Source organism: Gavialis gangeticus, unplaced genomic scaffold, assembly GCF_001723915.1.
Source record: "Gavialis gangeticus isolate Ggan-Ray unplaced genomic scaffold, GavGan_comp1, whole genome shotgun sequence".
Lineage (NCBI taxonomy): Eukaryota > Metazoa > Chordata > Crocodylia > Gavialidae > Gavialis > Gavialis gangeticus.
Genome location: NW_017728994.1, coordinates 25,976,398 through 26,002,063, shown reverse-complemented (window position 1 = coordinate 26,002,063; position 25,666 = coordinate 25,976,398). Strand labels below are relative to the sequence as shown.

At 43.4% G+C, this 25,666-nt stretch overlaps 1 protein-coding gene across 4 annotated transcripts in view; it reads right to left on the bottom strand.

Moving 5' to 3' along the window:
• NDST2 (N-deacetylase and N-sulfotransferase 2) overlaps positions 1-25,666 on the bottom strand; it is a 234,458-nt gene that overhangs the window by 202,558 nt on the left and 6,234 nt on the right. The window contains exon 1 of one of the 4 annotated variants that reach the window (XM_019502411.1): positions 8,185-8,438. The exons of the other annotated variants lie outside the window; for them this stretch is intronic. The gene's annotated coding sequence lies outside the window, so the exon portion shown is untranslated. Of the gene's footprint in view, positions 1-8,184; positions 8,439-25,666 lie in introns of those variants that run through there. 4 annotated transcript variants of the gene reach the window in all.

The following is a 25,666-nucleotide window of genomic DNA, read 5'->3' as shown; positions in this document are numbered from 1 at the left end:
TGCTGTAGGTTGGCAGACTAAGCCACTTGCAGAACTAGTCACCATTGCAAATCTAATACCACAGCTGAGAAAGAGCAACATGCAGCAGGACCATGAAAACAAGATTTCTAAAGGTGGGTGTCAAGTGCCACTTCTCTGGAACGAGACTAAAGGACAGGGTTTCACAACAACAAAGCTTCAATAGTCGGCAGCTGGCCTTGAGGCGCATACTGCTCAACTCCATCCGATTACAAGGGGCATCTCTCATGCTGCACCCATATCTAACTCCACCCCACACTAGCCTGCTGTTCTCAGTCTTCATGGTAAATTGACATCAAACACTTGCTCAGGAAACTGAGGTTAGAGGGAATGGTATTTACGTTAAAGGGATTAATCCCACATTTTGTCATGCTTCCTCTGCTATATTTTGTTTTATAGTGCCTCATTTTGATTGTGTGCTTCAAATCTGGGGTACTGGAAGCCAAAAGCTATGCAGACAGAAGGCAGACATCTCTGCATAATGTAAAATTAATTACAGGCTGAGGCTCAGAATCCAGTATGCCTCCATATTATATACACAGAGATTACCCTCACATAGGCACTCCAAAGGGAGCCAAAAAGGCAAAGGGAGCATGTCCTGGACACCGACTAAAATGAAAGAAATCGCAAAATGAGCTGGTGAATTCTGACAATCAGTGCAAGAGGACTGGAACGGGGCTGTTGGACAAAGGCAAATGCAAACTTACTTTAGCCTGTTTTTTTGCAGCCACTCACCAGGTTTACCAGTTAGTCAAATCTCACCAGCCTGTGAGAGCTGTGATGCAATACAGCTGAGCTTTGAATTAGAAGTCACTTAGTCTGCGGGGCAGCAGCTCTGCCAGGTGAGGTGTAAGAGCTCCTGCTGTGCTGATCTAGTACAGAAACACATCTAGTCTCAGCTGGAAGTTCCTCTTAAATATGCAGGCCTCTTGATACAGTAGAAAAACAGTCCAGACAGTCTGAATCATAGCTTTTACTGTGCTGGTTAGAGATATGGCTATTGAAATTCCCATTATCCTCCCCAATTCTCATATACTCAATATGATGATTTAATTATATATGCCTGTAATTCAGTTTACATTGTACAAGAAGGTAAAAGGTAAAGAGATTCCAGTCAATGACACTTGAGATAAGGAAATGAGTGATTAGAAAGCATAGCACTATAACTCTGCATTTAGACAAACATCTTCTAAGGTGCATAAACAGATTAAAATCCTCTCAACCAGGGAAGGCAGGAAGTTTTGGCAAAACCTAACCTAAAAGTATATTTCTAGACCTTAAGATTGTGAAAATGAAAATAACCTGTCAACTATATTCAATGCAGAATTGTCTTCCTAAATCTGCAGACCGACAGCTTCAGCACCTTGCCATGCTCCGAACTTTTCTGATGCAGCACTAGAAACTAATCCAGATTTTCATGGAGACAAACAAGAACCCAGGGGCAGAAGTGAAACTGAAGAAAAATCAAGCCAGTTTAATTTTACAGCCCTGGAAAAGCTCTAAGCAGCAGAGGCATGGAAGAAGAAGTAGAACAGCAGGAGCCAGAAAAACGAGGGAGGGTCAGAGTAAGCAGAGATCTCATCTGTCCCGGTAACAAACCAGCAGATGAGAAAATTCAGAATACCCCTTTTCTTGAGAATGGGGACAAGAGAAACATTCTGTTTTATTATGGTTATATATGGTAGTGTGTAAGGACCAATCGCAGTCAGAGACCCCTTGTATTAGGCATTATACAAGCATGGAGTAACCAGTATCTGCTCCCAAAAAATGAATATCTAAAAAGTCAGAACAAGTAAAAAGAGAGTAATGTATAGGCTGCGTGAACAGTGTGATTTCAGACAAATGCAGCAATTCTGTGATTTTTGTGAATAGGAGCATGGGATTTAATTCGGTGAGAATAAGCTATCCATCAAACACCTAGTTGCTAGAGACTGATGCAAGACATTCAGAATTTGATCCAAGTTTAAGCAAAGTCCTCTAAAAGGAAGGCCTTTCATACATCTGCTGTTTTGTACCAGATCTCTGTAAGGGATGAAAATGAAGTTGCCATCCCATTTGGCAACTGAGATCCCTCCATGTTTCACATCAAGCTGAGACTAGTAAATATACTCCTCTGGCTGGATGAAAAAAGGGAGGAGTACCAATAGTAATAGGAAAGGAAAAGCATGATGTGGAAACAAGTGTGGGAAGACAACAGATATAGACAGGGTCATCCCTGGGGGGTGTGAATCCAGGCAACTGCCCCAGGCCCTGCACTTTGGGGGGCCCCATGGAGCCGGGCCAGCTTCGCGTCTGGCCACTCGCCAGCCCCTGCCATGTCCGGGCCCTGTACCCTGCTATGGTCGTCTCTGGATATAGAACAGGAGGTAGAGAATACAAGGCCCAGTAAGGGAAGGAGACCAAAAACACAAAAGTATCAAAAACTGCTTAGGACGAAATACATTGTGATCTCTTGGAAGGAAATGTGAAATGAAAGCAAGCAAGAAAAGAAACAGCAAAAGCAAGGGATGCAGTGAGAACTAGCTGAACACTATCTGCAAATTTATTCTCCAACAAATGTTACCAGTGTTAGTAGAGTAGTTAAGCCAATCAATACTCTCAGGATTCAAGAGCTCTCTAAGTGGTTGAGCTTACTCAATATCTGTCAGAGATATTTTTGACAGATGCCAGGAAAGCCCAGAACAAATGCATCTAACAAATTTGTTTTACTGCTAATTCGAACTAGCTCTAGTGTTAACTGTCTTTTTGTAAGTGACTGTTAAACAGAACAGAAGGTGACAGTCAATCTGTTACAGGAAGACAATCAGCAACACACAATTATTTTATTTCTGTAAATTACAAGGGGCATGACAACAGAGGCACTGATCACCCTGAGAGGCAGGTGTTGCATATTACATCCTTTTCTATCTGCTAGTGTTGTCAAACTTCAGTGCCCCCCAGTCTCTCCACAAAGAGAATCTGTAACACTAATAATCTTGACTCAGGTTCTACCCAACCTCTTGTACAACAGAGATTTCTGCAGCAGCCTCAGCTAAAAAAGTTTCACACAGAATTCAGAAAAAGCTTCTACAAGGAAGTGTGCGATAATAGTCAGTTTGTCACACTTTGCATCATTTTAATTTTCAAACCAAAAGTTGCTGTATAGGATACTTGGATTTCCAACAGGATGCAGTGACCGCAAGTAAATACACTGATACGGAAAGAGGGAAAAGCCAGAAAGTGTAACAGACTAAAAGTGGACTGTCTGTGATCTACAGCAGTACATAGAAGAGCCAGGAGGTAATCAGGCTTATGACAAAGGGGAATAGGTAGAGGGGACAGAAGGATAAACCTCAAGTATTTTTGTGGCCTCGGCCACAAAAGAATTCGTAGGGCGCACATAATTAAGAAAACTGCACACACACTGCACCATAACAAACCATAACAATGCATCAAGGAGGAGGCTGAGAGAAAGAAAGAATTACAAGTGACAGGAATTAGTCATGTAAATTAACACAGTTTTCTTGGGTTCTTAACTACTGTGTTCATGAAAGCAGTATAAGTGCAGAGAACAGAAGAAGTGTTCCTCACCCCCAAATTCTCAAATACAATCCTCTGCCCACTGCTGCCTCTCACTCCTGCCAGTAATGAATATATAATTAACCATGTTTCCAGTAGCTATCAGCATTACCTCACTATTAGGCTTGAGGGTTAACAGCTCTGTCAAGTTACATGCAGGAAGACTACACTATAGGCTGTTCGCAGACTCAAGACTGCACCACATTCACACAGTTCCCATTCTGCAGGTTTTCTGGGCAGCCATGCATGCTAGAAATTTAACTTTTCTAAATAAAATTCTGAAGCAAAGGGTAAATTTTGTGGAAAATTATGCAGCTAAAGAATAAATTTGGTGCCATGCCTTCATGGAGCAGTGCACGCATACTGACCTCAGGGTTTACCCTAGTCACAGCTGCTATCAGCAGGAGTCAGCAGAGAATGGCACAGGGGCACTACACAGGGTAGCTGTATGGAGCTAATAGAAATGTAGTGTTCACATCTTCCCAGCTAATTTCCGAAGACAGAAATTATTCCTGGGAACGACATAAAAATGCCACCCATAGAGATTAATAGTACTAACCAATGTATATACAGGAAAAAAACTTTCATCTGGGAAACTATAAAAAGTCTGAGTGACAGAGAAGAGAAAGACCCACAGCTGCTATTCTGCAGGCGGCAATCTTAAATTAGCAGGCAGTTAAAATTTTTAACTGTGAATAATTTAATTGCAGGCCGGATGGAAGGAAGCTCAGAGGCCATCAGTGGAAGGACACAGCCTGAGAAGTACCTGTCAAAAAGGGAAGTTGGAGCAATTCTCCTCAGGAATAGGATCAGAAAAGAGTAAGACTTGGTGCAGGGAAAAAGGGAGAAAGTTCAGAGGGATTAAGCTGAAAACAAGTATGTTTGTGTGGAGAATAATGAGAAGATACTTAGATTCTTCAGAGGCTGAAATTTATGTCAGGAATACCCAGGAAATATTCTGAACACCTACAATTATTACTAATCAAAAATCCCAGTAGGGGAAGAGAAGAGACGAGACAGAAAAGAGGATTTAATTTAATAAAAAGCTCATGAGTATGCCTGAGCCCATTCTTTTCCATACAGAAGAAATATCCAGATGAGATGTTACAGAATGCATGCAAATGCACAGCCCAAGCCTTGGATTTCATACTGCTCCAGCATCCCTCAAATCACCAGACTGAAGCAGATGTCTTCCCTTCCCCCATGGCTCTTAAGAATGGGAACATGAAGCTAAGAATCTGTTAGGAAGCTAATCCTCATCTTCAATATCATGCTGTGTCCCAATGGACTTCTTTCCCTCCTTTTTTGACTATCACTTTCTTTCAACTCCATCTGACATGACTGATGAATGTAGGGTACACAGAAGCTGCTCCAGCTGGATAATTCTGAAAAATATTTCCAAAACAGGGCTTCAGCTAGCCAGTTGCAAAACAAGACACCTACAAAGCTCTAGGTACAGCACTTTTCTTTTTGATGCTGATAATCCATGAGGGTAAGCAGGCGTCCATAACATGTGTGCATGTCTGGGGGAATCCCTGTGGAGCTCTGAAGAGAAAGGAAGACTGTTATGATCATTTCAGCAAACTCATTAAAGAATTACAGCGGTATAATCATACACATACTTAATACACTTATATAAATACAATCACACATAGGCCTCTGATGTGCTCGTTAAAAATTCCTCTTCTGAAACCCTAGAGGCTGAGCAATGACCATATTAGCATTTGGGAAACTGCTTGCACAACAGGAACAGCAACTTCACAGGGGGAAAACTCCAGCAGGGAGACGACAATTCAACAAGAGACAAGACATACAGTATCAATGGAACATACACTTGGAGCAGACAGGACAGATGCAAAAGCCCTTGGTGGTGGTATGAGAAGATGTATTTGTTTAATAACTTCATGCTTCAGCCAAGGCTTCAGACCAGTGAAATGAAAGGAGAGATACTATTGGTCTCAGTCTCCAATCACTGAGAAATTTCCATAAAAGACTTCAGCAGACGAGGTTCTTTGGGTGAATCTGATCTCTTTTATTAGACCAACTTAAACAGTTGGAAAAAAAAATTCTTAGCAAGTTTTCAGGTTTAAAAACCTTTTGTCAGGCTGAGGAAGCCTCTTCAGTTGGTGTGTGCTCTTCCTGGATGGATGAATAGCAAAGAAGCCAGAGGCTAGGTTGGTGTGCATACAAGACAGGCAGTCAGTGAAGATGTAAACTGAGGAGTCAGTGGGTGAGAGAGAGACTGGGGGGGAGGGGAGGGGAAGAAGAGAGAAAAGAGGGATGAATGTAGTAGGTAAATAGTGGAGAAGTACCTGGGAAGTCAGATGACAGGCAGGTTATAAAGTGTCATAAATCCAAAGTCTCTATTTAGTCCATGATTTTTTGTATCCAGGAGGTTGATGAAGTGAAATTCTTAGGCTCATCTGTGAAAAGTGTTTTGTAAGTTCCCTTTGAGGATTAGAACTGAGAGGTTGGAGAGAGAGTGGTTTTCTTGCGAGAAATGTGCCCCCACAGGTAATTGGCTATTCCTGTCTTTGATTCCTGTGCGTTCATTCTGGTGCGCAGATGTTGTTTGGTCTCTCCTACATATTTTATACCCTTCCCTTGAACCCATATGGAAAATCCTCAAACAACTGCATCCCATACTAGAAGGAGACCCTAATTCTTAAAAAGTTCTTCTCAAAACCACCCATTCTAGCCTTCAAACAAGCATTGAACCTCGCTAACCTCATCACCAGAAGCAAACTTCCTACGGCCCAGAACACACCGAATAGATCCAAACCATGCAATAACAAGAAATGCAAAACCTGTTGACACATTTCCACCACACCCACAGTTACTACACCCCACAACAGAGCCATCAGAATCCCTGCATTTTACAGCTGCACCTCCAGAAATGTAATTTATCTCATCCAGCGCATCAAATGCCCTGATGGAAAATATGTAGGAGAGACCAAACAACAACTGCGCACCAGAATGAATGCACTCCGGAAATCTATCAAAGACTAGAATACTGGTAGGGGTACATTTCTCACGAGAAAACCACTCTCCCTCCAATCTCCCCCCCCCACCTGTTTCTTACACACTGACTCCTCAATTTATATCTTCACTGACTGCTTGTCTTGCATGCACACCAGCCCAGCCTCTGGCTTCTTCACTATTCATTCCATCCAGGAAGACCACACATCAACTGCAAAGGCTTTTTTAAATCCGAAAGCTTGCTAAGAATTTTTTTCCCCTACTATTTAAGTTGGTCTAATAAAAGGTATCAGATTCACCCAAAGAACCTTGTCTGCCTATGTCCCTAGACCAACATGGGTACAACTTACATCCCCATAAAAGACTTTCAGACTCATGGCCTAAGCATGAATTTGAACTCAGTCTCCACGGGTGTACTTGGCTGGTGACATAATTTATATCCTGATGCACAAAGGCCAGAAGCACATCTCCAGGTGCAGCACAACAAATAATAGAGCTATTCAGTGAACTAAATGCTGAAGTTCAACTCACCAGGTCTGCAAATCTATTAAGTTTATTCATAAACAGTAGGATTGATAAGGAATTTTGCTCATATAAATCTTGATGAACTAACTAATTTGAACTTTTTTTTGGGAGAAAGCTGAATTATACTGGCTGCCTTTGTCAGCAGGTATTATAAAGTGGCAATAAGAAAAAATGAATGAAAAAAGTCCACAAGATAGCTCATAACAGCCCCAACAGACTGCCGTGTTCGGTGCATCAAGGTTTCATCAAAAAAATCACAGAAGATAAGTTTTCTTTTTCAAACAAGCTCACATTTTTTAAATATTTCTGAATTTAATTTCAAAAGCCGCCAGTGCCACTTGCCCACCTACTCCAGCCTTCAACTGCTGCAAGATCTCACATACTGCATACCACTCTCCCTGCACCCAAGTGTAGTGTACATTAGAACAAGCTCTCTAGTAAAAAGGACAACCTTCAAATTTATACCCAAAGATGCCCTGCTGCTCCACAAATCTTAGTTTCTTTCAAACCAGAAATGATAAATCACCACATGGGAATGTTTCCTGTGTAATTCTCTAATGCAGTAATTCTCTCGAGCTTTCTCCCCATCTTAGTTTTTAAATTTGGTCTGTGCCCCCATGTCTGGGCCTCAGCCATTGGAAAAATGTGCAGGAAGGCCCAACACTATTTTGTTGCGAGAAACTGGACAAATTTAAAAACAAAACAAAAATGGCCAAAAGCATTTTAGTTACTGCTCCAGTAATGCTCCAAGGAGACAGTCAATATAAACGGGGGTAACTGTATTTACATAAACATATATGTACACATCACGCGCATACACACACACACACACACACACACACACACACACACACACACACACACACTCTCTCTCTCTCTCTCTCTCTCTCTCTCTCTCTCTCTCTCTCTCTCTCTCTCTCTCTCTCCCCTACAACTTTCACCGCTGCAGTGGGGGAATATAGCAAGTCAGACTGCAGCAAAGAAATTTCATTTCTTACATGCAGCACTAAGCCAAAGCATAAAAGGGGTATTAGCAGGAGTGCGAGACAGAGCATGAGAGAGAGGTTGAAGTATAGTCAGTACTCATTGCACAGAGTGCCTTACCTTTCCCTTTAACTTGCAGAGGTTACATCACCCTTTGAAACAGAGCCATAAGCAAGAGCAAAACTGCATATGAATCTCCCTTTCTCTGGATGTCTTGGGGGAAGTGAGTGAGGAAAGGAAAGAGCATGCACTCAAGTGAGCATTCATGCTTCAGCTGGCTGGAGGATGAGGCTCTGCAGCAAAGTCCTTAAGACCTTCTCAGGGCTGCTGATCTCATCCAAGAAACTGAAAGAGCATCTCAGCAGGACACTGCCAGCCTCCCTTTCAGTCTCCTCTCCCTGACGGCCATTCTCTGGCAAGCAAAATGTCAAGAACCAGGCGGGGGCGGTGTTTGGAGAAGGAGGGAGGTGGAGGGATAAGAGATTCTCACCATCCATCAACCTCAAAACCTATTCAGTGGAGACTTGAATGGAGCCGGCATTTCATTCTCCATGGTAACAAAAGATGGAAGGAGGATGGGGAAAGAGAAAGAGACAGAAAGAGGGGCAAGTTAAGAACAGGCCAGGGAGAAACTGATGTTGAAGAGGCTGGAAGAGTTGTAAACCTTGCAGAACAAGCTTTACATGGAAGAAGATAAAGCACCTCTCCTGCCTTTACAGAATTCTCCATGCAATAAGCGGTCTTGAGATCAGGGTGAGGTGCCTTTTCTGTGAGCAGACATGTCAGGGTTGGGGGAAGGAAATCACTCACTGATCTAATCTTTCTAAGATCAGAAACTTCCTCTGGCACTGAGGGAGGCCAAGGAGGAGTTACTGTTATGGAGACTGCTACAGTCCTCCTAAGACTAGTACAGGGCTACCCTACCGCCAGCAGATGTGCTTCACTGCTACAAAACGAAGCCACTAATGCAGTTTCAGTGTGTCCAGCACCTTCCCCAATCTTAAACAGGGGGCAGGGGGTCAGCTTTGCCTACATAACTATTTCTTCTCATCTCATATGTGGATAAACTGGCAGTATTTTACTGCCACAAAACCAAATGTCCTGGAAGCAAAGAAGCCTGCCCAATTTTTTTCAGAGGTGTACTGAAATGAAGTAAGATAGCAGCCACTCGCTCAAAAACCAGGGATCACCTTTGCCAAGCTCAGGGGAGTCCTGGGTAATTCAGCTCCTATTAACATTTCAGCCCTGGCCATCTTCCGAACTTTCTTTCCTATTTTACATTCATAACTTGAGCTGTCACAGCCAGAACATGCACAACGGGGAAATTACTTTTGGATTCAAGCACGTTTGTGTTCCAAGCTGGCCCCATGCAGCTACTGAAAGAGTCTTGGGCTAAAGCACTTATGCAAGATAACCAAACAAAGGAATGAAAAGCCCTGCAAATCCTGGCTGCTGCCACTGCCGTCTTATTCTTTCTTGAATTCCTTCCACAGATTTTTTTTCTGAAGGTCAGATTTAAATCTCCCTCCCCCACTCCAGCCCAGTGCCTCTCAATTCCTAGTTTGTTCTTGCTTGTGGTATTGTATGTGGAATAGACTAGCACCGTGCATCTCTATAGCCTTGTCTATACACTGGGCTTTTTGTTAAATGTGACCTGCAGAGCTGCCTTGAATGCTCCCAATACCCCAAAGATACCAGCACGTACGTTTTAAAGCCTTAAGCGTTTAAAAACAAAAACTACAGTAACTTTTCTTTTGCGTTTAGCTCCTATTTAAAGTTTCATTTTTGGATGCACCTTTTACCCCTCATCTCTTAACAGTTTGGTAATTTGGTTTCTGCCAAACTGCCATTATAACCCCCAAGACAACTTTCCTTGCATCTTCATCACCCAAAAAAGGACTTCATTCACTCATTCCTTTCAAAAGCATCTGTTTTACAGTACTGCCTATTTCTGCAGAATATGCACCTGCCTTTGAAGATAGGTGACCATCTAAGGAAAAACATACTTCATAGATTCATATATGTTAGGGTCGGAGGGGACCTCAGTAGATCATTGAGTCCAACCCCCTGCCCTGGGGCTTGCCTCCATCAAGGTGATTCTTCTCAGAAAAGACAAGAACAATTCACTTTTAAAAATAAAATGGGAACAACAAGCTTATACCTGCCAAGTGCTTTGTTAGGGCAGCACAAAAAGAAGGAAGATATTTTTGCTAGTTGTGACAAAGCAGGATCTATCCCTGAACTGGCTGCTAACAGTTTCACCTTGATCCTCTTGAAGGTTTGCAAGCATTATTGTTTATCTGCAGTGTGGAGGGTGGATTTTCTTTCCCCTGAAGTGGATTCTAACGTACTTCAAAGACTTGCCACCTGCTAATATGATCCTTTTCTCTTGCTGTGATCTGAAAACAATTCCAAGGGCTAAAGGAAAGTCTTCCCACACCCCCTCTAACTGCAGGCTTTAGGTAAGAAGGAAGACATTAACCATGACACCAACCATATCACCAATGCTGTGAAAACACTTTCAAGAGGCAGAGGGCCTCACCAAATAAGTACTACTGCCTCTTTTCCACCCCACAACATGATTCTCCTCATCCTGCAACTCATTATGGCCATCAACGGAACGGGGCAGGGGTGTTTTCCAAAATATACATTTTATTGGCGAGAGAGAATCTATTGTGAAGTTTGCAAAGCACACTAAAGAATATGCACCCCCCCCCCCTTCCCTCCCACACAAAAAAAGTGGATCTCTTAGCACTGAAGTAGGAAAGAAGCCCGTCCAGAGCCAAGGTCTCAACTGACTGCCAAATTCAAGTACAATACAGCTGACATTCACAGGGCTAACCATCATCTCTGCACCTCAATGGAACACAAGTAAAGGTGAAATACAGCACAACTGTAGGCTAACTGAGAAAGAAATGGACTTTGGTCCCAACAAGTCTGGTGGTCTCAGTACAGTTCCTGTGTTACAAGAGCCACCATCACAGCTGGCACTAATTAGTAGATGAGTTAGGGTGAGCATTAGTGGGACAGCATGGTTGTTACCCAATAGCCTCCAGAGATGCTGATCCAGCATTAAATTAATTTACAATTAAAAAAACCCAAAGTGCCCAACACAGAGACCCTTCATGCCTGCTGAAACAGTCAGCAAGTCAGGTAACTGTAATAAAACACTATCATGGCTTTTATTAAAGAACCTACTGTATTACATGGGTCACCAATTCAAAGAAGATCACCCTTATCCTTTGCTTTTCTCAACATTAGGATCTCAGTGTGGCCAAAAAGTGAAGACACTCACCAGAGTGCCATATAACCCTTGCCAGTTCCCTCTAATCTAAACCATTAATTAGTATGCTGTAGAACTGACTTCACCAAGGAAATTAAAAACTGCAATTAAAAAAGAAATGTAATCAGAGCAAGTGGAAAAGGCAAGGATCCAACTGCCCTTTTCTATGGACTTTCCTCTATTACAAGTCTTCTGCTGGGAGACAGCTACTACCATAGAGACACTGGAGATTAAAGGGATCACAGAAGTAAGGAGAAAGCATGGAAAGACTATGCAGTGTAGACCAGGCCTATTAAGAGTCTCTGCAAATAAAAAGAAATACATCTGGCAATATAACACAAAGAAAATAATTTTACAGTAGATCAGACACCATCAGGCAATAGAAGGGAAGATAAAACAGACTCCAAATTAATCAATACCATGTAAACAATCACATGGGTGTAAAGAAGTAGTTACTCTATGCCTGCAGTCCTGTTGCCCTTCCCTCTTAAATGCTACAGCTAGATATAAATATGGTGCTTTTAACACAAATGATTTCAGAGCTCAAACTATGGAGTTGACTGGCAAGCAGCCAACCCCGGCCTGCCCCTCCCTCCCCACCTGTAAAACCAACCTTCCCCAAAAAGCCCTCCCCCAAACTTAGGAAAGAAATATTGTTAAGAGACCTAAAAAGGGTTGATTTTTATATTTAATACAGGAAATGCTTCCTGCATTTTGCTGAGTTGCCATCAAACAGTAACAAAAGCAAGAAAGAGGTTGAGGAACAAAACCTCCTTTCAAGGCTACTTTCTCTGCTATGCCTGTTGTAGCCAGTGTGCAGAAAAAAGCAAAAGTACCAGGAGGCATATGAATTAAATGGCTTATTTTGCCACTGTTGCCCTGTAATCACCAAACTGGTCAGTGGCCTTTCAGGAAGTTCCTCCTACTTCAAAAGCACTCTGCAATACCCCTTTCACAAGACACGTATGCAACAGAAAGGGATCTTACAAATTCAGCCAACACAGTAAAAAGTGGTGAGGAAAACTGGAAAGGATAACCTGGAGAGGCAAAGGATGTGATGTGGAGTTCTGAGATGGGAGGGGAAACACGAAGAAGAAGAAAATTAGGAATGATAGTATTCAGTAGGGAAATGGGTATTCCTACAAAAGCCATGGAACAGTACCACAAAGAAGATGGCAGGATGCTTGCAGACACAAATTCACTATTTTGTATTTAAACATCAACAACTGATATTAGACTTTGTCTTATACAACAAAAGATATGTTTTAATTTGCACTGGGCTCTGTCTAAACTTAAAAAATTAAATATACTGCCAATAAATCCATTTAGGAGATGACACATTGCAGGCAACACTTGGCACATAGTTTGGTGATGCCGTGTTATCCATTCTCTTTTTAACTAGAGTTAACATGGTTTTGAACACAGCACTCATACCTTTGGCAAATGTGTATGTTGTTGAGTATATCCCCAAGGAATTCAAACTGAATCCCAAATAGCACTTTTACAGCAGTCTTCGTTAATAACATGCAGAATTATATTGCTGCATTGGAAAAGTAGCACATCTCCAAATGTAGAAGTCTAATACAATGAGATGATGCAGCTGGCATCTATGGAGACAGTCACGTAGATGCCTAGGCAGGACTGCTCAGAAAGTCTGGTGCAATTTAGAAGCAATTATGGGAGTATTTTTTGGTAGCTAGATATTTTCTTCTTTCCCTTTTCTTTCCTCCTCCTTTTTTTCTTTTTCCTTTTATTGTTTGTGACATAGTTCAGTTATACATGTACAATGGATATATATGTTTTTCTGATTTTTGTAGTGTATTTAAAAAAATGACCAAGTTTAAAAAATGATGAAGAACAAGAAGAAGAAGAAATTCACCATTTTTGGTAGAACAGAGTATAGACGCCAAGACAGAAGCAAAGGTGGTGACCCTAGCTTAATAATTTACTATCTACGTATACGTGAGTGGAGAGGGAAATGTTTCAGATTAAACATAGCAAGAAAAAGAACTTAAGGGCAATGACCAGAGAAAACAAATTAAATCTCCTATAGTCAGTGAAGGAAGTTAGAAATTAAAGACCTCCATGCATTTGCTACTGTACTGGGACCAGAAAGGAACATCATGACAGCCATCTATATGATGGATGTCCCTAGACTCTTTCCACTTGGGAACTGACTGGACTGTAACAGCTATGCCAAGGAGTAGGAGCTAGGGCAATGATTCTCAACTAAGGTGCCATGTTAGCATACATGATTTACAAGATAAACTCAGATTTCAAATAGGAATCCATAGTGTTAAAATCATTCTGATCCTCTATGGTCTTTCTGAATTCTTTGCAGCAGAATTGTTCCGTTATTTTTCTGTAGGCAAAAAATAAGTGAGAACTAGCAGCTGGTATTTCTGAGGGGCATCTAAAGTCTCTCAAGGGTTGCCCCAAATCTAATAAGGTTGAGAACCACTAAGATAGGGTGATTATGGAAATGAGACACTAACACTTTACAACTATTTATCACACGGGAGGAAAGAAGTAAGACTCCCCCCAAAAAATCAAAGCAGTTTAGTTTATTCAAAAATATTGTCCATTGCCTATAGGATCCAATGTCTGGGCACAAGATGATGAAGACGTTGTGAAAAAAAAGAAATGTTATAACCCCAATAGCCCCCTTACATCTTAAAGCCAAGAGATTTTTAGACACCATCAACTCTGCTTCTGCATGAGGAGTATATGAATAAGCCTCACAGGTGTTAAACTAATTCCCTTAGTCCTCCAATGCCAAGCCCTGAGCACAGGACTCCTCTTGGGCCAGATGTGAACCCACCTTTAGCAGCAGGATGAACAGTGACAGGTTAATGAACCACAGGGTTCATCACTCACCACTCTTCTGCCAACATGCGTCCCCAACGGGACTTCATACACTGGAATCTGGTGGCAGATCTCGCCCCTGCTTGCCCTGCCTACAGATTCTCAGCTTCTCCAAGAGCTGCACAGTCTGGATGATACAGCTCTAAAGGCCAGACCCATGGACTCTACCTTTAACACCTCTGTTCTAGATTAACATCACTGTCCAGTGGCTAGTAACTGCCCCAGATAGATGGTGAAATGCCCGGCAGGTTGTGGACAATATGGAGGTCACCTTGAGCAGAATTCTTTTCTTCAAACCTGCAGTTAAAAGCATCTACAAGGCAACTCCAACACTTAGATGATTCAGGAAGAAAACAGGTTTCATGCCTTTCTCCTTTACCCTCTCAATCTGCATTTACCTCTCTCTCTCTTTTTTCAGAAAAAACAATGCAACTACAAAACTCCTATTCCAACACCTCCTTCTGGGACTGACACAGGAAAAGCTTTCTTTATTGGTAAGAGCACACAAGAAATCTCAGTAACGTTCAGGTGGGAAATACTGTAGGGGGTTTCATACAGAGACTGCAGATGGACTGAACCAGAAAGCAACCAGAAAGTCAACTAGAGGCCCATTTCAAGCTCAGCTTTCAATGAACTTTGCCCTCAGCAACTAAGTGGGCGGCAGTCCATCTGTACTAGCAATTTTATGGAATAGAAACCATCTTTTTCCTGTGAAGACTGCAAAACTGCACAGTAATCTTTGTAACTATAAACATTTTAAAAAATAAGCAGTCATGTTCCTCACTGGCTGTCAGCCAGCTGCCACAACAAAGGGGGCAGGGGAGTAGGCCCCCAGGCCCCTCTGCAGCAGAGAGCACCTTGCTTCTCACTTCAGTTAATTGGATGGCATACACCCAGCTAAAAGAGTGGTATTTCAGACAGGATTTACAGGGTCTGATATAAGACAGCATGCAGCTCCTCCCCCTTCCTTCTCCATAAGGCGCATCTCCATCTTGCATCTGTCCCCTCCCTATATGTAATAGGGGCAATCTGGCCCCATACACACAAACTGGCACGTGAGAATGGGGCTGAGGTTGCTGGTTCCAGATGGCGGTTGTGACCATGGAGCAGCAGTTCTCAACAGGAAAACCTTAGGGGAGGTTTAGGCTCAAGGGGAAACCATTTTGCCATGCAGCTGGGTGGGGTATGATGGAAGATGAACAGCACAACGGTCAATTGTTGCTGCTCTCACAGCACCGGGGTAAAGAGAACAGATCCAGAGGAGGCTGGCTGGTCTGATTCCCTGCAGCAGCAATTAAACTCAATGCTATATCTATAGGTAGCATGAATAGGTATACAGTGCAACAATACAGCAGAGTACAGAAATAGCCGGTTCAATACCATAGCCTTGACAAGGTACAGCCAGAACCCAGCTCCAGCTCTTTCTGCAAGCAGCAGTCTTACTTAAGAGTGTCACTTCTTACTAGTTTGATTATTTTAATTCAAGTCCTCTTATTCCATCTTCAACAGATAAGTTCATTTTCTTCAACAACAGAGTGCTGGCAGTAAAAAGGAATGAAGACATTTGTGAAGTAGGTAAGACAAGGGACTGGGAGACATGATCAGGATTCTTTTCCCAGCTCTACCATTGACTCACTGTGCAAGACAGCTAACATCTGGGCTTAAGTCTGCAACACAAAACAGGGATAAACATTTTCAGTTTTTAAGGGCACTCATAGACATTAGGGCTTGAAGGGACCTCGGGAGATCATCAAGTCCAGCCCCCTGCCTCAAGGGCTGGAAGTCAGCAAGGGCCAAAGGATCCCAGCAAGATAAGCATCGGAACGCTTCCTAAAGGAGTCCAGAGTAGGTACTTGCACCACCTCCAGAGGGAGTCTATTTCAGGCCTTGGGGGCTTGGACAGTAAAAACATTTTTCCTTATGTCCAGCCTAAAATGGTCTTGGAGGAGTTTATGACCGTTAGACCTTGGGGTGCTCTGGTGAACAGGCATTCCCCCAGATCCTGATGCACACCCCTGATGTATCTACGGGGTGCCACCAGGTCACCCCTGAGCCTGCACTTTTCCAGGCTGAAGAGTCCCATGGCTCTCAGCCTCTCTTCATAAGGCCTATTCTCTTGTCCTCTGATCATGATGCTGGGTATAAATTCACCCTCACTCTAGCTGTCTCGCATCATGCTAGGCAGGGTGGTCCCTTTGGGTTGATGAAAAACTTACACGAAGTACGCATTAAGCAAGCTGGCTTTTTCCTAGGTGTTGGTTGTCAGTTGTCCCATTTGGTTTAACAGGGATCCAATGTTACCCTTGCTTTTCTCCCAACTCCCCACGTCTAAAAAAGGACTTTTTATTGTCCTTGATATGTGTAGACAGGCGGAGTTCAGTTGCAGCCTTGGCTTTCCTGGTTCACTCCCTACAGGTATGTACCAGTACAGAATAATATTCCTTTGTGGTGATTCGTATTTTTCATCCTTTATAAACCTCTCTTTTTTGGCATAGGAGATCCACGAGTTCCCTGCTGAGCCAAGGGTTTGCTATGCCTTTTTGCTACCTTTCCTCCGAGATAGGATGGACATCTCTTGTGATTTCAGGATCACTCCCTTAAGGAGCGACCACTCCTTTTGGACTCCTCTCTCTGTCTAGTCATGGTCCCTTAGGGCCTCAACAACAAGCCTCCTGAGCTTATCAAAAAGTCAGCTTTCCTAAAGTCGAGGACTTCTACACTGCTGACTGACTTGCCAGCTTTGCAATGGATAGTAAAAGTGATCAGCTCATGGTCACAGTCTCCCAGCTTTCCTTCCATTTTCAGGTTGCTGACTAGATCATCCCCTTTAGCCAGTACCAGGTCCAGCAGCACTTCAACTCTGGTTGGTCCATAGACTTCTTAAGTCAGGTACAGCTTGTCCATGCACCTGAGGAAGCTTTGCAACTGTTTCGATTTAGCCAAATGCTCTTCCCACGAGATGTCCAGGTAGTTGCAGTCTCCCATGAAAACCATGCACCAAGAGTGTTCCCTGGTGAATTCCTGGTCGAGCTTTTGTTTCTGGTTAGGGGGTCTGTAGTAGACTCCTACCATTGTGTCCCTTGTGCCACGTTCCCCACGTATTTTAACCCAGAGGGTCTCTAGTTGCCCTCCCTGGGTGCCAATGTCAGCTTGCAGGGATGTGTAGCTTTCCTTCACATAAAGAGCTACGCCCCTGCCCCTTTTATCTGCACGATCTCTCCTGTACAGGGTATAAACTTCTATACCTGTGGCCCAGTCATAGGTGGAGTCCCACCAGGTCTCTGTTATTCCTGTGAGATCATAGTCATTCTTGTTTAGTAGGAGGACTAGTTCCCCCTGTTTATTCCCCATGATTCTGGCATTGGTGTACAGACACATAAGCGTCCCATTGGAAGCCATAGGCTGACAGGGGCACATAGCTCAGGGACTCACAGCTAGCCTTCTTTGGATTCCCCTGGGGTCAAAATATGCCTCCCCTCTGGGAGAAAGCAGCACTGCTTGTTTTATTCTTCTGGATGCAGAACTGCATGGACACAGTGAAATCCTTATCATGATAGGGGTCTTTAAGCAATATCATAATAAAAAGAAATAGCAACAAACAGAGTTGTAGGCTTTACCAATCAATACAGAAAGAAAAATTAGATCTTTCAGAAAAATGGTTCAGAATACTTTTAATCAGCCAACACAGGTAGGACTATTTTTACCTACTGAAGAAAGGGAACGATTCATGAATGACAGACAGCTAAAGCTGCTTCTAAAGGAACAGTGACATAAACACCTCCAGCTTCATCTTCTCCTGCTGGTAGAGTGAAGCAAGCCTATTTGTCTAAGCTGGTACTGTATATGAAAGGCGATGGTGAGTATATATAATTCACCCAACCCTAAAACTGACCATTGCCACAGCTAGAAGCACTGGGACCTAGTGCAGAACAAACATGGTAGACTAACCTTCTCTCTCCCAGGGTCTGATTTCAAATAAATCTGCAAGATATGCAGGGAGATGGGGTAATGCCTCACTGCCCTGAAAAAAATACCAGCCAGCTGACTTTTCTAGGAGCAGAGAAAAGAAAGACAAGAAATTGGAGCTCCCCACTAATGGTCTGATTTCTACTTTGAAAAGCTGTTGGCACTGGGAAGACAGGGTTGGTAGAAAAGAATGATGAAACAAAGATATATTTAGTGCTAATGTTATCCAACACCTTAAACATCGGTCCCAACAAGGGAATAGTTTTTATGCAACAGCTCTCTGAATATTACATTTTCTGCCTCATTTGGGGCGGCAAAAATCATCATGTGCTGGAGAAGCAGGCAAACCATTATAAGCAACAGTCCAACCAGTATTTCCTCTCCCTTCACACTGTCTATGCTTGATAAAGAATCCTTTACTAATACTTGCAGGAACATGATACCTATGATGGCTAGCTTTGCCACCCTCAGCTCCCTAGTTCAGTTTCTCATCCAAGATGCTAGACCATCATTTCTGTGTTGCCCTTCCCTCTCTATCACCACCATCCCAGCACTTCTGCTTTTCTGTTCCCCATCTGAATTTCCTGAGCACTTGAAAAATCCCGTTTCCGTGAAGCACCAATTTTCCCATAAAAAATGTTAATTCTTGAAGATGCCTCCCTTTGGTAGAGTTCTACTACTGCTGTCACCATGGTAACTATCATGACATCAAAGATAAGTCTATGAGTGCTTTAAAAAAAATGCGCAAGTGTCAAGGGTAGAAACTCCAAAGGGGGAAAAAAAAAAAAAAATCAAGAGAAAGCAAAAACTTGTTAGCATGGAAATAACAGAATTCAAAGAATTTCAATTTAGACAAGCTCCAAGGGTAAGGCCACAACAGGATAGGGCCAAAAATGGAGCTGCTGACAGTGTCAAGAGTGGAGGCCATGCAGACAGTCAGCAGCTGCAGCTCTGCCAGGCCCAAGTGCTGAAATCGTGCACCCTTTTTCCAGCAGGATTCTAAGAAGAGAACAGTAAAGGAACTAGAGAAAAGCAATTTAACATATCCCAGGCTCCCCCCATTTCTTCTGCAGGCCAGCCAACAGAGTGATTACATGACAGAACTAACAGCTTTTGTTTCTTTAAGATCTAAACATAGTTAAAATAAGAAAGGCCTTTGCAGACTAGTCTGCCTATGTTTGAATGTCAAAACACAGTAGCATATTCAATCACTCTCTATCTGCCCCTCCTCCTCTCCCACACCACAAGCAAAGCCACAGTCAATTATTCTCAGCTTCTCAAGCGAACAGAGATTTAAAAATCTCAGGGAAACATCAACTGTAGAGCTCGGCTGGACAGCTAAAGAGTCGTAGCTTCAGCAATGCAAAAAGCAGAGTGCTTATTACCACTGCAAGACAGAAGGTTCATGCAAGCCCTGTATAAATTGAGCGTGCAGTTCTCCCCCCACCCACAAAGCTCTTCACATACTTCACTTTGACACACTGACTCAATTACAGCACACAGGAACCCCGGGGGAACAAATACAGCTTCGGTTTGCCTCCACGATGGCAGACAACTCCCCTCTCATTGCCTCTTTGTGATTTCTCAGAAATTCACTTCATTCTACATCTTCCCTTTCCCTCATTCTCATTAAGCTACCTCTCTCCCTCTCCCTTCTCCTCCCACACTTTTTCTTTCTCTGGGTCTTGCAACGCTTTTTTCCCTCATGGTGGTTAAGAGAATTAGCAGCTACTACATTTCAAATGCTTTTTTCAGTTGATTAGGTGCACACTGCAGGAATGACAGACTTCTCAAACCACTGAAGTAAATTCAGGAGGGCCTTCAAGATGTGGGGGTGGGGGTATGGAAATAGTCCTCAGCATAGAAGAAGAAAATAGATGAGCCACTGGTTTAAGTAAAAACTAGGAATGGGTGAGGAGGGAAAGATGTGGCTTGAGAATCACTTGAATAAGACATTTACTCCAAAAGATCCCTCCTTGAAAACTCACGGAGCCTTTAAGAAAATTTGCATTTTTCCTCACTAGGTAGGAGAGCAAATAACAACATCCAGGTGCAGCATGGGGTAGGAGAGATCTAACAGCAGCTGGAGAGATGTTTTAGCACCAGGGGAGAGGATGGGTAGGCATCAATACTGGTTTTTATCTAGAGCACTTGGCTGGAGGTGCTATGTTCCTTGCATTATGGATGCATAGCCAATAATTGGCCCCTTGCATCCAGACCCACTCCCAGTGGCTCAGATGAAGAAATGCTCTGCAAGATTCTTCATTTAAAATTGATTTTACACATGGATGATACCCTGTTGACAACCCAAACCTGTCAGGATCGCTTCCTTTGTTACATGACAGTCATTTTGGCAGAAGCGCAAACACTCTAAGACGGAGATATTATCCTATGTCACTTAAAAGCAGATGTGCTTTTAATTTCTGATTTCCGAAATCAGAGAATGCATGCTTTGGCATAGATCTGCTGTTAGCCTGCAGGAGACAGCCTGAATGAATATGGAAAGGACCTGTGAAGAGAGAATCATTGAAAGATTTGGAACTCTCCATTATCACCACAGTGAGGAAGAATAGAAGCCACTGCAAATTACAGAGGCCCAGAGGAAAGTGGAATGAAGGATGGATAAGTTGAATTAGACACCAGTCCTTTAATGGAGGTCTCCTCCCACCATGCAGTATCTTCCAAAGTGGGAGGGTGATTTCAGTACATCACCATTCTAGTGTCTCTTGGATGGCATTAGTTCCTAGTATCAGGTAACTGACAGTTAGCATGAAAGATTTAAAGTAAGAACTGCCTGTTTAGAGCAGTGGTCTCTCCCAATAAACATCCAATCTCTGACAGTGGTCAGCTGTAGGTACTTCAGTAAAAGGTACAAGAAACACTAAAGTGGGCAATAATAGAACAATCCAGATAGAAAGGCAGTTTTATCTTAAACCTTGTAGGGTTTGGTTCACAAGCTTCTGCTGGATCAGTTTATATTCTCTCTGAAATCTGGAGTATTGTACTTACTTTAAAAAGCCTTAGTAGTATAAACGTGGATGCTTCCATTATCCACATAAATGGCCAGGTCTTTGCTAAATCCCATCTAAACCTTGGCTTTAAGGATACCTTGTAGCAGTTTTCCATAGCTAACTGCACAGTACAAAAAAAGAAATGTAGGTGTGTTGCCTTTCAGTTTAATGAAAAGCTCCTCTCTTCATATGATGGTAAACAGGGTATACAGGTGCTTGGATTTACCTCCTTTAAAGCTATTATTTCATATCTATCATATTCATGCTTAACTTGCCTCTTCTTTAAACAGCTTTACTTTGCAATCTCCTCATGTTATATCTCTGCAGGCCTCTACTAATTTTTGTTGCTGTTTTCTGAACCCCTCTATTTCTTCTGGATACATATTTTAAAACTAGGAGACTAGAACAGAATTTGTGAGTTCACGTGAGGGTTTACCACTAATTTCAGTATTAAAAGCATTTCAGTACTATCCTCCAACACCAAATTTCAAGAGGCTTTAAGGCACTAAGGTCAAGAGAGACTAGTACAAAAAATTCTAACCACCCTGGTAGTGGTTATTTTGGGAGCTGCGAAGCAAGGCACTTGAAAATGCTCCCAAGTTTTAAAATGCCTTACTCCACCACTTCCACACAGCCAGGCAGTCAACTTGTCAGGTCAGCTTTCTCCTGTACAGCAAGTTCAAAGCCATGCCTGCAATGCTATTAGGATGCATGCACAGGTTTTAAAGATCCCTGATGCCAGGGTCCCTGTGCACTGGGAGGCTGCACATATGTGCTTTTAAAGATCCTGATGCACCAGGACCCTGGGATCAAAGAAAGGCTCAACCCAGAGACACTGAGAAAAAGAAGATTATTTCACTTTTTTTATCTGAAGGAAAGGGCCCACAATGGAATTTCAACTGGAATCTGTTTCATGGGAAAAGATGCAAGAAAACTTCAGGACAAAATACTGTAACTGGTCCGCTTCGTTGGTGGGAGAGATACAATGGTTGTGGGCTTGGAAGTAATAACATTTTATAAAAGTTTTATAATACATGAGAATAGACAAAGCAGAAGGGATGAGTGCCCCAAATAGGTCAAAACATCTGCCAGAAGGTGGATGAACTTAGATACACAAGCACCTGACATTGCTTCTATACCAGAAGAGCTAGGTCTATACATGTGCTCCAGAGTAGAAGGGAGGGTGCTTTTAATTAGAGCAGGTTTGAGAGCCGCTTTGATTAAACTGCCCATAGCATCACATGTATTCAGTGTCCCATGATTCAAAATGGCAGTGGGAGCACCCAAACTAAAGCTCGTTTAATGAGCTTTAGTTTAAGTGCCACTCCTGCCATTTTGAAGCACAGGGATGCTGAATATACATGACACAGAAGCTGCTGGAGCATGTTAATTAACACACTGCAGCAGACTTGACTGTGTTAATTAGCATGCATCGCAGCAGACATCCAGCATGCGTACAGGTACCCAACAATTTCAATTATTCACCCATGATGACATTTGCACACACCACTTACTGTGCCAGTGGACCAGACATATTCAGAAACATCTTCCTGGCAGTACTGCTTGAATATTAGAAACTGAATGCAGAGCTTAGTTAGACATCTGAGAATTGAAGGACATCATAGATTAGGAGTTTCAAAAGTTAAGTTCAAGGAGAAAGCAAAGTTAATATTTTTGAGTTTTACTAACAGAATAGCAAGCTGAAATCTTACTAGGGTAAATCAGAGCAAAAAAAATTCACAGACAGCAGGAAAGCAAAGTGGTCCTTAGTCCATGTTGCATTTTCCAGCAGAAATGCTGGAAGAAAAGATGAGCTTAAGACATTGAATGGAGATGCTTTTATTTAAATTCTTCTAAACATTCCCATTCAGGATACTCAGACAAAATAAACTGCATCTATCCTTCTCACATGAATGTTGAGCAAACTGAATTAAGTTTGCTTATTCTGAAGCTGTAGACTTTCTAAGTACCATACTTACTTGAATAAAAGACAATGCCCCGATAACTGGATTCTATATGTGGAAAATATATAAATTTGTAATAACTTTCCATGTATAGAATAAATATTGGAGGATTGTTTTGAATCCCCTGCCCTCCTTCCTACAGCAGGGAAGGCAGTGACTAAGAAGGTCATGTGGGCCCCTTGCCCTCTGCCCCACCCACTTTTTTCCTCTGCAGCCTTCCTGCCCTGATGCCACCTGCATCCCACTCCACCCCCCAATACTGGCACATGTTGCACAGTTAGGGTGACCACCCATCCCTAATTGGATGGGACAGTCCTGGAATGGGAACCTCAAGGCCCAGTCACATGACTCCAGGACAGCATTTGTCATGGATCTGCAGTGATCCGCAGGAAACAATGTGCTTTCCTTTGCAGGCTGGCAGTGTTCCAGCCTGCAAGGGACTGCTGGGAGGACACAGGGGGTACCACATGCACATGTGTGCCTGCAGACATGCACAGGCCTGGGAATACAGTCAGGCAGCATGGAGAGCAGCTCCCTGCAGGTAAATCTATTCAAGGGAGGGAGCATGGGGGAGGAGGGGGGCAGATCGAGGCCTCCACAGCAAGGGAGTGAGTGGGGCAGGGGCTGAGGGCACTGCCCACCAGGGCTGTGCATGGGGCCAGGGCATGGAGTGGAATGGAGCCTTAGGCTGTTCATCCAGGGGCGTAGGTCATGGTGGGGAAGCACCCAGCCACTGCATGTACCCACTGGGGGGGAGATACGGGGGGCATGTTCCCCCCCCAGATTTGTGTGTGGGGTAGGGGCAGATGTGGGCTTGGGGTTCCTGCCCTGCAGCCCTCCCCCCCCAGGAGCCCTGAGCTGCCATGACGATGTGCCCCCTGCCTGCCTGGCAGCAGTGGGGGTGGCAGCGGTATGAAATTGTGCCCCCCACTGCTGCCAGGTAGGCAGGGGGCATATAGCTAGTGTGCAGCTCCCAGGGGGAGGGCAGCAGGGTGGAGAGCCCCAAGCCCGCAGCCGCCCCTGCCCCACTCAGCTCTGGCTGTGTTGCTGGGTGGGGGGGGAAGAGAGGGCATGTGTCCCACCTTTACATTTAAAAAAGGTGATCAACCTATGCTCAGTCTGCTTGGTGCTCATGAAAGCTCTGCCCTTGACTGGCTGTGCAACAGTGCTGATGCTGCTGATTGACTGAGCAGGCAAAGCAGTAGTGTCCACACAACGATTGACTGGACAGGGGAAGGAGTTTCCATGCGCTCCCTGCCCTAGAGAGACCACAGACCTAGCCAGAGCTGAACTGTGCCTGACAGTAAAAGGGAGAGAATGGGGTAGGTTAGGGGGCAGAAGCTGCAGAGGGTAAGTAGAGGGGGAAGCAGAAGACTGCTGGAAGTCTGACTCTGGCCTGGCTTGGGGCCAGATTCAGTGTTACAGCACCTGCCTGCTCCCCACTCCGCTTTGTAGGCAAATACAAGATGAAGGGATCCCCCCATGTCGATTTGGGGGACATCATCTTATATTCAAGTAAATATGGTATCCCACTGGTTAAACTATGATATTAGGAGCAATGGCAAAAGAAGGGCAGTTGTTACCCGGCAAAGTCCTGCACTTAGGATAGAATAACTGCATGCACAAATACAGACTGGGGAATGACTACTAGGCTGCAGAACTGCACAGAAGGACCGAGGGGTTACAGTGGACCATAAACCAACAGTGTGTTCTTGTGCAGGGAGGGGGTAGAAGCCAAGAGCACACTGGGTTGTATTAACCATAGCATCACTTGCAAATGAAGGAAAGAGAGTTCAGTTTTGAGCCTCACACTTCACAGAAAATAAGCAAATTGGAAAGGGAGCAGCACAGAGCAATAAAAATGATTAGAGACCTGGGAAGCAAGACTTATGAGGAAATGCTAAAAGAACTAGGGTTATTTACTCTGGAGAAGAGAAGACTGAAAGAGGTTTTGATAAGTTTTCAAATACCAGAAGGGTGATTATAAAGAAGACAAAGAGAGATTTTTCTCTCTGGCTGTAGGGGACAGGACTAGGAACAATTTAGGAGCAGCAGAGGAAATTTAGGTTGGAGGTTAGGAAGAATTTTCTGACTGTGAAGGTGGTTAAGCACTAGAACCGGTTCCCCAAAGAGTTTGTGAAATCTCCATTCCTGGATATTTTCCAGAGCAGGTTAGACAGACACCTAGCTGAATTTAGTCAGGGATGATCCTGCCTTGAGCATAGGGCTGGATTAGATGACTTCATGGGGTCTCTTTCAGCCCTGCTTTTCTACGTGCAGGGTAACAGTTAAAAACTGCAGGATGGGGAGGTACCTTCCTGCTACAGTTCCCCCCCCCCTCACTTCTAGTAGCCAAACACACAGAGAAAAGAGGTAAACTGTTCAGTTGATGTTTTGAGCTAAAACTACTCTTGAGCTGCGTCACCTGTGTGGTACTTATATTTGGCATAAAAAAACTGATTATTAGCTCCCATGCTGACAAACTGGCATCTTCATTGTTTGGCCTGGGGGGG